Raw genomic sequence first — 11,287 nt, forward strand, 5'->3', positions numbered from 1 at the left:
GAGAAGTTTTGCTTTAGTCCCTCAATCTTTTAAGTCTGCATTATTGACCCATAATTTTCGAATTATTGCACTTAAGTCCCTTAAATTTTCGAAAATTGCATATTGGCCCCCCAATAATTTCGAAACCCCCTTTTATGGTTTTCTTTAATTTTGGCCCTTAGACTTTTTATTCTGAATCATAACATCCTTCACATAAAATAAGACACAAAAATTCGAATCATTTTTCTATGGTTTCTAAAATCATCGCTTAAGGCCAACTAAGTAGAACATGCAACCTAATTTATTCTAGGTTGAAACTTAATCACAATTCAATTCTAATAACCAATTTAACATTTCATGCCGAAATAAGGAATATAAAAATGTTAAATGACTAGGTTACCCGTGATGAGTGTAGTGTCTGCCTCTTCCTCGGCTTCCTCGGCATTCATCACATAAGCTCGGGCCGTAGTAGCTGCTTTCCTCTTTGGGCAATCAATAGCTTTGTGACCGGCCTCCTTGCAGTAGAAACATTTATATGATCCCAACTCGCATTTGCCAAGATGTAGACGGTTGCACTCCTTGCATGGTTGCCTCTCAGCAGGCTTTGGTGCTCCCGGATTCTGTGGCTTTGGTGGCGCTGGCTTCTTGACTTGACCTTGGGGCTTTTGAGGCCCTTGAGGTCTAGGAGGACCCGTATTTGGCTTCTTGTTGGGTTGATTGTTATTCTGATAGTGCTGCCTCTTGCGCTGAATCTCAAAGTCAATGTCCTTTAAGGACTGCTCAGCCTGATATGCATAAGTAACTGCCATAGCATAATTCTCCGGACGCATCATCATGACTTTATCCCGAATGGTAGGTCTTAGGCCATCCTTGAAATGCCTAAGTTTTTCTTCCGCGTCTCCAGCAATAAGGGGTACAAAGTGGCAACCCCTATCAAACTTCTTCACAAAATCGGCAACAGGTACGTCTCCCTGGCGGAGAGTCATAAATTCCCTCTTTATCCGGCTTCTGACGTCAGCAGTAAAGTATTTCTCATAGAATTTCGTCTTGAACTGTGCCCAAGTGAGTGTAGCAAGGTCAACACCATGCTCGGCTCCTTCCCACCATAAAGAAGCGTCATCCCTAAGCAGATAAGTAGTGCACCTCACACGGTCGGCGTCTCCCATGTTCAGATAGCGAAAATGTACCTCGAGTGATCGGATCCAACTCTCTGCAGCAAATGGATCGGTGGTGCCAGAAAATTCCTTCGGCCCTAGCCTCTGGAACTGCTCATAAATATCATGCTGTGGCCTAGGTGGCTGCTGTGGCTGCTGCTGCTGCATCTGCTGTAACTGCAGCTGTAGCTGTTGCTGCTGTATCTGCTGCTGCTGTAACTGTTGCTCGAAGAGACGAGCCATACCCTCTAATGCACGAGTAGCAGGATCCCCTGGAGGAGGTGGTGGTGGTGGTGCATTTCTTTGACTATTCCCTCTGCGATTAACACTGTTCTCTGCCTGATTCTCGATAACGGGTACGCGTCTAGGAGGCATTTTATCTGAATGTTTTCCAAATTCTAACGTAACCAACATGCATTTAAATCTAAGTTCTCTAATCATGTAACACATCCTGACTTAATTAGCATTTTAAGCATGCAAGGCAATACTACTCAAAAAGCTATTAAACATGTATCATAAACATAATATCCATAACGTCATGCAGGTTAAATCATATAAAATCACATAAAGCAAGTAAATCTTACAACTTGAGGCTTGACGACTGATATTCCCGGCGCTGATGGTGGCACAACCCTTTGCAGGACCTTTGCTCTGATACCAACTGAGACGTCCTGCCCTTTTTATTGCTTTAAAAGTACTAGAAATTTTTTTTTTTTTTATAAACACTCAATTTTTCGGCCATGTACCTTTCTCACATGAAAATATTTTTATAAAATATTTTACCCTTTAAAATTAAACATTAACCAACTAGCATTTTAAAACCAAGTGCAATAGTGATCAAATGAAATCGTCGCATATTTTACCAAACCTAAAAAGCAATAATTTGAAAGGTAAAGCCCATACTAAACCTCTCAAAAATCTCTTAAAAGCATAAATAAATAATATTAAAAATCTTTAACTTAAATCATAAAGCATAAAGCGGAAAATGTAGCGCTGGTCCTCGGGTTGTGTGCGCCTTCAGTCCAGTCAAATCACCCATCAAGTCCTCCCTCAATACCACCTGCATCCATCACACCTAGTGAGTCTAAAGACTCAACACACCATAATCTTTATAACGAGTAATACGTAATACAGTCAACATATAACGGTGAAAAATATATGTACTTAAAATATCGTTTTCATGAAGATGCATAAACATAAACATTTTTGTAAATATTTTCATGATGCATAAAACTTTAAACATAAACATTTTCGTAAAATACTTTTTCATGACATACAATCATAAACCTTAACCTTTTCCCTTTTTCCTCAACATGACATGACATAAAACATTTTTCATGATCATAAACATTTTTCCTTTTCCTTTTGTTGAATTCAGATCGTTAATTGTGACTTTCCTGATCATGCTCATGAGGGTCGATGGATCCATCTACATAAAACCACAGTACTGGGCGGCGGGGGACACCAGCAACACTCTCACCGGTCAACTGGGCCCTGGCCTATCATGATTCGAATAGAAATACGCTCGTCGGGGCTCCCTCTGGGGCCTTTTCCCATAAATGGGCTCCCTCTGGGGCCTTTTCCCCTCACGATATTCCCATTCTTCCGTTACCACAAAACCGTTACCACATATCCGTTACCACATATCCGTTACCACATATTCGCAATGATGGAAACACGATCGTCGGGCTCCCACTGGGACCATAACCCTCACGACGTCGCCAACATTAACGAATTAGTCACAATTATTTCACATCCTTCAACATTTTTCATTCACATCACTTTAGAAAAATCATGAATATCATTACGTTTTTCATTTTTGAAACCAAGCATGCAACATGTATTTTAAATGTCTTCCCTCAATCATAAAAATCAAATAGACATTTAAAAATCATCATTCAATCATGAACAATTCATAAACATTTAAAAATAATCATATTTTCATAAAATAGCATTTAGGGCACTGCCATGACCTTAACTAATTTCTAGGTGTAAAAAGACCGTTTTACCCCTGGACTCAACATTTTACGTTTTCGACTTTTTCCTTGATTTCACGACTCTAACATGTCCCAAATAATTATTTAAGCTTACGTGAATTTTTTTCCATAATTTTATTTGGCTTAAATGTTAGACTTTTTCAATTATCTTTTCTTAATTGTTTTAACAGTGTTTTAATCCCGAAAAATACCAAACTTTAATATAAAATTCTTAAATTCTAACTTTAGTCTTTTTATATTATTTTAGCCCTTATGGACCCCGACTCGACCCCCGTGAGCCGTTTTCCAATTTTTTCTTTACTTAAAACCCTATTTGACACCTAAATTTCAACCCCGAGCCAACTCTCGATTTTCACGAGTTACCCCCGAACTATGTCGAGCCAAAAGGTGCCCAACATAATAAATTAACTTACTGGACCCTAACTTTATCAAGGAAACCCTTCTAATGCCAAAAACGAGCCCTCTACTTCCTGAACAAAAGCTGGCCGAGAAACCTTGTTGGACAAGGTCTCTTGCACGCACTGCCTAGCCCCTAACCACGAACCCAGCCACCAAACCAACCTGATTTTCACCCCCTAAGGACCCTAAGGACTAGACCTGACCCAGCCCAGACCCCCTGAACCGCGCGCCCAAGCTTGTGCGAAGCACAGAACCCTGCACGCGATCCCCTTGATTCTCGGGTGGGAGTCCTAGCTTGCTAGGACTCCTTCCCTGCCTTAGTGCGCGAGTCCTAGCGTGGCTAGGACTCCCTTCCTGACTCTCTCATGACCCTGGCTAGCCCCTGGAACGAGCCAACCAAGCCCTCCGTCCCTGCACAACAAAACCGAACCCCAAACTTGACAGCAACAACCGGTTCCTGCACGAGTTCTGGTTTCGTCTCTCTTTCTTGGTTTTAGTCGATTCATGTGTGGTGTGTGGGACTCCAAAACCCGTGTAATACTTACCTATCCATGCCTAGACATCATGGCAGCCCCTTAGTATAAAAAAAACGTGAGTCATGGCATCAAACAAATTGCATATAATCACAAATCCAATGCATGTACAAGATGGTCTCCTTTTTTTTTTTTCGAAAATTCTGAATATACACATGTATGACTTCAAGCTTTTCATGTACACATACTTTAAACAATAATATGATGTAATGGATGAGAAAAGGGAGATTAAGGTGTGCCTTTGCGTAGTATACGCTCGAATAATCGTTGACGACGAAGAACGGAGGGACGACTACGGTTTGCTCTTGATAGACCTTCGAAAACCCCTTCCTAATTGCAAGTGTGTGCTGCCGTGTGTGTGTGGGTGTGGGGAGGGAAGAGTTTTCAGAGTGAGGCGTGAGTTTTCTTTTGCAAAGTGTAGGGTTTTTGATACAATTAACACTTTAAATACTAATTCATTAACTAAGTAGGCTTTAGGCCTATTAAGCCACCAAATTCAAGCCCATTAGCTTTAATTAGGATTAATAAAATTTTAACCAAAGTTTTGATTAATTAAACATGTGAATTTATTAGCCGGGTTGCCAAAAAGTTTGTATTTTAGTTGAAGAACCAACACCGATAAAATTTACGTCCCGGCGTATAAAATCACCTCAAAACCCTTAATTTCATAAAAATACTAAAAAGCATCGACCATCTTTTAAATAATTAAAAATAATTATTTAATATAAATATTTTACGTTTTCTCCAGCCCTCGGTCCCCGTTCCTCGATCGTCACTTGAATATTCCTAAAAATACATTTTTTTTATGCATGATGACAAATAAATCTCATTTAGCATATAAACAAGTACGTCACATAATTAATTAGCAGCTAAAATCAATTAATTACTCAATTTTTCATAATTTCCTAGATTCGCATGCAGTTGGATTACGTCGTCTTAATTTTGGACCTTACATTTTGGGTATATGATTTATATGCTTTTGAATTTTTATACGTGATACGTTATGAAATAAGAAATTATTTTATTTCAACGCATGTTGGCTTTGTGGTGGAATTAGACTATATTGTTTTTGGGTTATTAAGAGTAAGCGAATTTCGAGGACGAAATTCAATTTAAGGGGGGGAGATTGTAACGGCCTGAAAAAATTTAAAGGTCCACGAAAACCAAATGCATGCAATTATTAAATTCTTTGTATTTTAATTAAATGTTTTAATTGCATGAATTAATTATGTTATGCATAATTGCATGTTTAAAATATATTTTCTACATTGTTGCATTAAAAGGTATTTTTAAAGGTTACTCGAGTTGCGATCGAGGAACGGAGACCGATGGCTGAAAATTAGAAAATGATTTTTAAATAGTCGTTTTTAATTATTTAAAATATGATTGATGTTTTTTCTTATTTTTGAAAGTAAGGGGTTTTGAGGTGAATTTATACGCCGGGACGTAATTTTTATCGGTGTTGAATTTTCAACAGAAACATGAACTTAATGGCAACCCGGCTAATAAATTCACAAACTATCCGAAGCAAAATAATTTTGGTTATTTAATTAAAGATTATTGGGCTTAATTAGAAGGCTTAATAGGCATAAGCCCTATTAGTGGAATGATTTACTATATAATATGTTAAAACCCCTTCCCCAACACACATTAACTCACGCCTCTTTTCTAAATTTTCACCCCAAAAACACACAACACACACGACACAACTCTCACGGCAAAGTGAAGGAGATTTTCAAAGCTTTCAAGGTTGTGTCAAGCCAAGGTCTTGCTCCATTCTTCGTCGCCGATGTAAAATCGTGCATTAAAAACGCAAAGGCACGTCATATTCTCCTTTTACTCATCAATCTCACCGTAGTATTTATTTAAATGTGTTTTGCATGAAAAACAAGTGACATGTTATTTATTTTCGTTTTTCATGATCATGGAATTTTTAAATCTTGGGTTTTGTTTCAAATTCATGTTTAATATGTTAAAAAGGGGCTGCCATGATTTAGGTTTTGATCACATATTGTTTTACATGGGTTTGAAGGCCTAGAAACACACACAATCACAGAAACAAGAAACATGCAAGTAGGTAGCAAGTTGTTGTCATGGTGGGAGGAGGTGTCGGTTAAGGGAATTAAAGGCTTGTCTTGGCTGGGGCTTGGTAAGGGGCCATCCTAGGGTCTGGTAGATTGATAAGGGAAGGTTTACACACGTTTTAATATCCTAGAAAACGCATAAACATGCTGCACTCACACACAGAAACAAGATGGAACGAATTCTGGTATGGCTTTGATCAAGGGGTGCGTCTTTGGGGGTTTCTGCTGGTGGACTCGGCCAGGGATGGCTGGGGCTTGGTAAGGGTCTAGGGTCTGGTAGGGTCCTAGCATGGCTAGGACCCGTGGCTAGGTGGTTAGGAAGAGCCCATGATCACATGGACTCTTCCCTCGCATGCTTTTGGTGTAGCCGAGTGCTGCAATTTTCGAGGGTTCAGGCGATGACTAGGGTGGTTCAGGCGATGGCTAGGGTGGTCCAGGTGATGGCTCAGGGTGGTACAAAGTGGGTCAGGGAGGCTAGGGCTCGTTGGTGGCTGTTGCAAAGAGTCCCACGCAAGTAGGACTCTCGCACATAAGGGGATGCGCAGGTGCTGTCCATGTACAGCACCTTGTTGCTTGGTTCAGGGGCTCGGGCTGGGGGTGTCTCGGATCTGAGACTGGTCTAGGGTCAGTAAGGGTCATGGGTGCTCAATGGTTAAGGGCTGGTAGTGTCCCAAGGCAGCTAGGAAACCTGTTGTTACACTTAAGACACAAACACACGAACACACTAGCAGAATTGGGTCAACTTTCAGTGGGTTTTTGAGCGGGCCAGGGCCGGGTTTTTGGGCTGGGCTTACACAGTAGGGTCCCTAGATGGGTTGGCTAGGTTTTGGCTCAAGGTGCCTCGGGCGTGGCTCGGGTAAATTGTGAGATGGCTCGGTGTGTTCGTCGAAGGGTCAAAAACGAGATTAATTAATCCAAAATTGATTCCATGGGTCCACGGGGGTGGCTCATGACATGGAAGGGTAGAATAAATATTAAAAAGGCTATGTTAAAAATTTGGGATCAAAATAACGAGTTTTGGATTTAATCGGGATTTAATCGCCGCACGAAACGCTAATTAACGAGTTAATTGAAACGCCTAGTTTAAGCTTTATAAAATTATGAAAAATTAGGTTTAAGCTTAAATAATTATTAAAAGTCTATGTTTTCAATTTGGGAATTTTATATTAAGGTTTGGTTTAATTCGGGATTAAAACGCATTAATACATCTTATTTAAAGATTAAATTAAAAGTCCTCGATTTAAGCTAAATTAAAATATGAAAAAATTCAGGTAAGCTTAAATAATTATTTGGTACATGTTAGAGTCAATGAAATTAAGAAAATGTCAAAAACGTGAAATTTTACGTCTAGGGATAAAACGATCTTTTTACACCTAAAAATTAGTAAACGTCATGGCAGTGTCCTGAATGCTGTTTTATATGTTAATATGATTATTTCAATGATTATGGATGTTTATATGTCAATTTTAAATGTTTATGGATTTTTAAGACGTTAATATGTTTAATGTTTTATGATTTAATATGTTAAAACGATTATTTTAAATGTTTATGGAATTTTATATGTTTCAGGATTTTAATGTCAAAATGTTTATTTTAAATGTTTATGATTTAACATTTCAATATGTTATTTTAAATATTTTGATGTTAATATGATTATTTTAAATGTTCATGGGTATTTATATGTTAAAATGTTATTTTTAAATGTATATGGATTTTATTATTTAACGTGGACATTTAAAAGACATGTTTCATGCTTGGTTTAAAAGAAAAACATTATATGCATGTTTAAATTTTATAAAGTGATGAGAATATGAAACGTTGAAGGAAGTGAAGTAATTGTGACTAATACGATGATATGTTGGAAATTTTGTGAGGGTTATGGTCCCAGTGGGAGCCCGACGATCGTTTTTCCTTGGATACGGACATGTAGATGTATACGATGATATGTTAATACGTAAGGCCAAGGCCCACTTGACCGGTGAGAGTGTTGCTGGTGTCCCCGCCGCCCAGTACTGTGGTTATATGTAGATGGATCCATCGCCCAACACGTAGACGTAGACGTAGATGAACAAGAAAGTCACAATTAACTATCTGAATTCAACGAAAGGAAAAAGGAATACGTATATGTTGATGATAATATGAATATGAATATCTTGAGGATGATATGAATATGAATATGATGATACAAATATGTGGATATGAATATGGATACGAATATGAATATGTTTATGTAAAAATGTTTATGTTAAAATTTTATGCATCATGAAAAGTTTATGAAAAATGTTTTGTTTAAAGTTTACTTATCTTCATGAAAACGATATTTTAAGTACAAGTATTTTTCACTGTTATATGTTAACTGTATTACGTATTACTTGTTATCAAGGATATGACGTGTTGAGTCTTTAGACTCACTAGGTGTGATTGATGCAGGTGATTATGATAATATTGTTTATGGAGGTCTTGATGGTTGATCTGACTGGACTGAAGGTGCACATAACCCGAGGACCTACGCTAATTTTCCGCACTAGTTATGATTTATGATTTTAAGTGATGTTAAAGGTATTTTTTCGAAAATTTATTTATGAGTGATTTTTGAGAGGTTATAGTATGGGCTATACTTTTCAAATAATATTTTTGGGTTGATAAAATAGTTGGTTGTTTTACTTTTAAAATGGTTCCAAAATATTTTATGATTCGGCCGAATACTATGCGAGGTTTGAGAAAAAAAAATTCTAGTACTTTTTAAGAAAACGAATAAGCAGACGTTTCATTTAGTCTTATCACTTGTTATGAATCCCTCGGTGAATTGAAATTTTTTATATATATACACATATAGTGGATTTTGATAGTGGTGTCAATGACAGTTAAATTCAAAATAATCTATGAGAGGAACTGAAGAAACATAAGATGCGATTAGAACTTGAATGATTACCTGTTGAAATGAATGACTAACCAGTAGCATGAACTCAAGTAGAAAATCAAAAATATCCCTCAAACATCCTTCATCCCAATCGTGCATAGGACCTAAAAATTCATCACTATGCCAGATAAATAAACATACCCTATATCCGAAGCCTAGGGAGTACGCATGAGAAAACTATGCGCAAAAAAAAAAAATGGAATAAAAAAAGGGGATGTAAGGTGAGGGGGAGCCAAAAAGGGATGAAATCCTATCCCAAGGCTAAAAAGATGGAGATGTAAGGCGTTGAGGAATGTCAGAGAAAATTTTTGACAAATGCATAGTGAAAATGATCTACGTACTCCCCATCTTTCTGAACCACTGAACACTTATGGCTATTGACTCCCTAAATTTTGTTGTTCTACCATTAAACTCTACCGCTTTATGTGTTTACTGGTTGGTCCCGAGTTGAAACAGAACTCAGGAGAGAGAAATTTGCGTTGACTTGTTGATTCGGCGACCCACATGATTTGCGAATAAAACTGTCTGAAACACAAGCTATAAAAATCCACAGCATACACGGCCACACCTTTTGGAAAAATACAAATATTGTGCGATGTTTTGAAGGGGATATTAATGGATGTGTGTTTTGACTAAGTGGATGTGGTTCACAAACCCGCTGAGGCAGGAGATGTCAGTTTGCTACTTCACCATCAGTTTAGTTATTTTAATACTCTTCACTTTGTGTTTGTTGCATGTTGAGTTGTAGTCAGTAACTTATTTTGCTTGAGGGCAAGCAAAAGGTTAGTATGAGGGGATTGATAGACATAGTTTTTACGTGTTTTAATGCATTAGTTTGCGTGTGTTTGCATTGTGCATGCGTCCATTTCATTTACATTTTTGTTCGTTTTAGAGTAAGCATATGCATTTGATCGTTTCTTACTTGTGCGTGACAAATTTGCGGGTAAAACGACCGGAGAACCGAAATTGGAGCGAAGTATGCAATCGAAGAAGAAAAGATGGCGCCCCAGCGGTAGAAAACTACCGCCCGGGCGCGAGAGTTTAATGCCAAAGGTGATGTCCAGAACATGTGGCGCTCGGGCGGTAATTTTCTGTCGCCCGGGCGCGGGATCTATCTTCCGAAGAGCCAACTTACCGAAGACTCGGCGCTCGGGCGGTAATATTCTACCGCCCGAGCGCGACTGCCGCTCATCCCAAGCAAGATTACACAAGATGTGGCGCTCGAGCATTAATATTCTACCGCCCGAGCGCCATCTATTTTTGGAAAAATATATTTGCCGATTCCTTACCTTAGTTGGGAGAAGAGAGGATATGAGGAGGACGTTTTTGAGGACTTTGACATAATTTCAGAGCCGCCAAAAAAGCTTTGGAGATTTTTCGCGCCAGACGTTGAAGATTTGAAGATTTTCGAGCGTCGTCTTTGCGATTTTTGTCACGCTTAGTATTTCTGATCTAGTTTCTCTTCTTTAAACTTTGTTTTGTTTAGTTTTACTATGAATTCTAATAGCTAATTTTATTATTTGTTGGGATTTAAGGGGATCCTACCCCAAAACTTTGATATAATTAATTTACACCTCGATTTCTGATTTATTCTTGATTATACTATTGTGTTTATCGTGTTGTTAGAGCGTATCTAAATTTAACAACGTCTTCATATTGCGAGTGAGTTCGAGAGAATAACTTGTGATAGGAACGAGTAGTATAATCCGTGGATCTACAATTTGCTTAGATATATGAAATTGGATACGCGCCGATAGTCATAGTCCTGAGGGTCAAAAACTAGGGGATTTCATAAATCGACATGCAATTCACTCTTGATAAATAATTAAAGACATTTAATTACTTCATTGAGCAGAATTAGTTTGGACATAGCTCGAGAGAGTGTGTTCAATTGAATAGGAAATCCTGTCGGAAGCATATAATCAATATCGAACATATTAATTTATTAACGAGGGGTAGGTGAACCGAAATTCCCAACAAATTCATTTCTTATTGAATTTTACTCAACCATTTTAGACACTATATTTCAGTACTTGATTTTGAATAATTTTATTTGCATGTTTATTTGATTAGAGTAGTAATAAAACAACCTATCAATTTTCGTTGCTAAAGATTTAATAACTGAAAATAATAATTCTCTAATATAGTCTACAGTCGAACGATACTCGTACTTACATACAATATACTATTAATTGACATCGTGCACTTGCGATTAATTGTT

This window comes from Primulina tabacum, chromosome 9 (genome assembly GCF_025594145.1).
Source record: "Primulina tabacum isolate GXHZ01 chromosome 9, ASM2559414v2, whole genome shotgun sequence".
NCBI lineage: Eukaryota > Viridiplantae > Streptophyta > Magnoliopsida > Lamiales > Gesneriaceae > Primulina > Primulina tabacum.